We start from the raw sequence: 5,532 nt of genomic DNA, 5'->3' as shown, positions 1-5,532 counted from the left end.
GCGCGGACCGTGACACTACCCGTCGCCCGGCGAGCGTGTGATAGTCACGTCCGTTTGATAAGGTCACGATCGTGTTGGACGATGATTATGTGTTATTACTATTATTATTATTATCAAGTTCGACCGTAATAATAATAACTAACGACTAATAACAAAATTGTCGTCTCGAAGTCACCGGCCGGAGAACAATGGAGTACAACAAACTTCGGAGGCTAAAATATTTATTTTTTCGTACCGCGCGCCTCGAGGATTTTATCACACTCCCCATTCAAACGTTAACAGTGAAAACTAACACAATTAGAATAATTGGTATTTTAGATTTTGCAGATGATACACCTTGGAAATCTTAAAAATATGTAAAATTAAATTAAATTATAGAGAATAGAACCACTTTTTTAATTTCGTATACACAAAGTGTGTCGTACTGTACACAGTTTTAGTCCTTGATAAACTTATTGCGGATCGTTAAAACGTGACGCCGAGTGCAGCCGCGAGCCGGTCGGTACATTGCCCCGTCGCGCACGCGGTCCGGGCATGGGCGCAACTAGAGCCCAAATATTGGGGAGCTGAAATTGCTGAAAATAAAATAAAACGGTATTTTACTGTAGTTACTGTAGATTATGTGGAAGAAAAAAACATTGGTGCTACATTTGAACTCGGGGGTGCTAAAAAACCCTATTGCGCCCCCCTAGTTACGTCTATGGGTCCCTGTCAGCCGAAAACAACATTTTACCGACGACACACGATTTCGTGATTGTTTCAACGTCGTCTCGGAACGCGTAACACACGCGTGTGCGTGCAGTCGGCACATGTGCCGTTGACGCCACTCGTTGACGTCTCCAACGACGTTGTGTTCGCTCGTACTGGATAATCGTTACGTCATCCGTCGCTGTACGCAGTGCCGGATTACCCATTAGACGGAGTAGGCACAAGGGTGTATTTGAGGGGAGGGAGCAAAGGGGGGCATTCGCCCCTTATGGCTTATATTTTTTTTTGAATATAATACATTGATTTATTTAAAAAATGTAATGTATAAATAATTAGGAATATAAATTACTAGTCTATCAATATAATCAGGGTTCGAATTTAATAGCACCAAAAATACTAAAATATGCGCTATAATATGACTAAAAAAACCTTAAAATATGCTCTATAAATATGCCATAAAAACAACAAAATAGCAAAAAAAAATAAGTCAAAATTGTATTAAATGTATTATATTATTTTATGAAGTAATACATTAATAAAAAAAACTAAAATGCCCACCATCTTCTGTTAAAAATTTCAAAAAATTTATATGTGGTACGTCTTGTTGTATGTATACCTGTTTTACCTTGAATTATGACATCTTTGTACGTAACTGTTTCTCCGTTTTTAAGTGTTTACTAACGTTAAACTTTTTGTAACTATTAACTTTACATTCACACAGTTTTCAAAATAGAATATTTGTGTTAATCGTAAAAACATCATTACTACCAAACTCAGACACAAAATATCTAAGTCTCGAATAGTTCGATGTTTTAACTTTTGACTCTTTACGTTAAGTATCGAAACAGAAAAACAAACAATACACAATCGACTAATAAACGAATTTAAACAATACGGAGAACTGACACTAAAAGCATGAAATACGTACGATTGACAATATATTGTAGAACAATAATAAAATTAAAATAAATAAAACAGATAAGAAGGCATAAATGTATAAATATATTTGATATCGCCAGACTACTTAAAAATAGATTCTAGTAACATGTTAAATAGTAAATACCATATTATTTATCAATTATCAAAATTAAACGAAAATGTGGGAATTTTTGGATTCACCTAAATTAATACTATTTTTCATTCAACATAAACGAGATTTATGAAAAATACAAAATAAAGCATAAAATCATGTATATTAACAAAAAATATCACCAAAATTTCAAAAATATCCCTAAAAATCTAAAATACTTCAAATATATAAAAAATAGCAAAATAAAATTTCTGATTTACAGTCCCCGGTTAATAACACAAATGAATAACCCACTCTGCTATCTTTATCTTTATCCTATAACAGTGGCGGATTAAGCAATTTACCGCCTAAAAGTAGGACATTTGCCGCCATTTCATTTAAAAATTTTTCAAATTAAAAGGTAAAATTTTTCACCTCTCTATAATTTGAATTCTATATTTTTTCCTTAGATTTTTCGATTTCACTCGGTAAATCGAAAACATTTATAAATCAAATTTTCAGTTTGGTCTCAATTTCGAATTATTGAGTGACTACTATAATTAGATATTTCATTATTCTTTTCATGTACACAAAATTGTTTCATTATTTATATTCAATTAATTAGTATGACAATGTAGACATTGTTTATTTTGGATTATAGCAGAAATAATTTTCAGTCAAATTTAAAAGGAAATATGGCTGACCAAGAAGAGAGGCACAATAACAAGGCAGCCATATGGGGATTTTTCAACCCATTTCTATTATCTCTTGAAGTTATCATTGAAAAAGACACAACAATAATTATTACCATTTCATAAGCGAATTTTTTTTTTAATTTCATTCAGAAGGGACGCTAATGGTTCCATCCATTTTTGTGTATTCTTTGGAAATTAAATCAAGTAAATAATGAAAAAAACCCAATCAAGATTACGATAACACATTTGGGGTGAGTGGCAGTTCTTCTAAATTGTGATTTTTAAAAAATGTAAATAAACTTTGATTTTGTTGTTTTTTTTTTCTGTTGCATTTTGCATACAAGTTTTGAAATGTATAAATTCTTGTGTAAATGTGTTTTCATCAATGTCTGTTTCATAAAGTTGTTGTAGTTTTTTGGCTTCTTGGACAATATCATGGGTATCAATTTAATTTTTGTCTATGTTGATCAAAAATTTGAATTTATCGTAAATATTTGCATACCCAGAATGTATCGCCATAATGTATGGCTATGATTATATTTAAATAAACAATTTCCAGGAAAAACATAGATTCGCTAATAACAACAATTCTAGTTTATCGCGTTCACCGAAACTATTTCAGTATTCACTGAGTTAATAACCTAATGGCTAATATTCATAAATTATAATATAATTTTATAAATAAATTTTTTTTTCTTAAGTGTGGCAAATTTGCCGCTCCAATCACCTGATTACTTTGCCTGTAGAGTAACCCGACGCTGTCTTATAATAAGTAGCAAATGCTATAAAATCCGAACCCTGATTATATTATAATAATAAATTCAATATGTCAATTTGGTCACGGATATCAATTTTTGTTTATCATCTTATATCATAACATTTTTGTTTGTGGAACAAATAGTGCTATTATCTTCCACGGATATTGCTACAGTTATAGACATTTAAAACCATAACCGAGGTATTTATCAGATAATATAAAGTAATTTAAGGTAACACTTTTTTTACCACATATTTACTAGTTAGTCATTTTTTGGTGCATTTATGCATATTGTATATTTTTGTATTTATTAGAGCTATAAAGTCTTTAATTATTTTACTCGCCTATTTTTTTTTTACAACATAATATCTGGTACTTTTTGTTGTGTATAGGTATTTAGTCATATTTTTGTGCACAAATGTATGCATATTTGAGTATTTTATTGAGCTAGGAGCCCTTAACCCAAATAATCATCATTATAACTGACAATATTTGTTTCCATATTCTTTAACTTGCAAATATTGGCCAAAAATATATTTTTGTAAATCTAAAACATGGTTAAGATTAAGAATAGGCTAGCATAGACTAACAGGTTTGGCTTTGCTGCATGTGCATAAAAATATTATTGCATCTATTGATGAAACAATCAAAAAATTTGCCAAAATGAAAAAAAGGAAATTTGGAACTTGTTATTTGGCTAATTATCAATCTTTTTTGTTTTCTACTTAGATATTTGTTAAATTAAGTTACCTATCTTGTTTTTTTTAAGCTTTTAAAGCTGTTTATTTTAATTATTGGACAGTAATGTCAAAGATTTATGTAAAAAATAATTTTGTAGGGCTCAAAGTTGTAATTGCTTAGTACGCATGCGTGCACAAATACGTATCACTCAACGGAATTAACTATTCCGCTCCGCGTTTCGCACGGTTTTCTTATACGAGAAATTTATAAACACATAATATTCTCCAGTCGTACAGGAATGCGGTATTCGATATCATTGTGTAGCGCATCAACATGTTATCAATTGCAATACTGTAATGTTATTGGCATACCACACCAACAATTATGTTATGTATTGGTTTTATTTTTGAAATAGTGTACGCGAGTTTAAAATATTATTGGAAAAAGCGAAAAACAATACTAATCAAAATTAATTTAATTTCAACGAGAATCGCCGACAGGGATCGAGTCGAAGAACTTACATAAACGAGTTGATCTGGATTGAACTTCTGATGTAACGAGTGCCGACACATATTTAATCCGGGATTGGTTAGGTCACGTGTACAATAGGTGACAATTAAAGAAAATCCAGCAGAGTAAGACGGTTACAACTTAATAATATATAAGTCAAGATGAATAATGATAAATAATAATAATAATCGTAATAATATCATGCACTCATACTTTGACATTTTCCTCGACCGCTTAGAGTTGTAACTATGAAAATATAGTTTCATCGCTAAAATAAAATTTGACCTATATACTTTGTTCATACTCAATGCATTTTAATAATCTAATATTACTCGTGGAACAACACAGCTACAAGAATATTGTAATTTATAGTATGAGAATAAGAGCATAAGCGTGCGCACAGAGTAGTCAGGGTATGCACTTGACTACTCAGCGAACTTCTCCCCCACGACCAAATTATTCAATATTGTCGCAATAATAAATAACCATATTATGTTCGAACCCTTTATGTAAATGTAATTATTTAGTTAAATGAAATCACTCCGTCTAAATTTGTTGTTAAAGTTAAATGTCAATCCATTGTGTATGACTACCCTGCCAGTAAATTCTGAGCACGCTTATGAGTACGAGTATTAAATACACGTAATTGACTACCAATTGAAATACGGTCAACCCTAGGGGAGGTTCAATATTTTACTACCACGTATTTTAAATGTATAATAATTTTGTTAAAAATAAGGGCTCGGAAATTGATGCATTTTGCATTTTTTTTTTATTTTTTTTAAATTTTTAGGCAATACTCTCCTGGCTACGAATGTGTTTCATTAGCATGTGAATCCGAATAACTAATTTTTATTTGGTATTTTTTTTTTTTGCATTTTTTGGTATTTATTACTTTTTAAGCCATTTTTTTACATTTTTAGGTCTTTTTCCCACATTTTAGGTCATTTTTTTATGTTTTTAAGGTCATCAACTTCCGAGCCCTAGTAATAATCAAGTAGGTAAATACAATTAGATAGATCGACAATGAATTGTAAAAATAACCCTGGCAAATATTTATAATATTAAACTTGAAAGTGTATTAAGTAATATTTTTTTCTAAACTCATTAAAATTGCAAGAGGGGGGTGTCGAACCCCTAAACTCTCTCTAAGCACGCCCCTGTTATCATTT

The sequence above is a fragment of the Sipha flava genome, unplaced genomic scaffold, assembly GCF_003268045.1.
Source record: "Sipha flava isolate LNK unplaced genomic scaffold, YSA_version1 102_pilon_pilon, whole genome shotgun sequence".
NCBI classification, from domain to species: domain Eukaryota; kingdom Metazoa; phylum Arthropoda; class Insecta; order Hemiptera; family Aphididae; genus Sipha; species Sipha flava.
The sequence above is the reverse complement of the archived record's forward strand: the minus strand, read 5'-3'. Positions refer to the sequence as shown.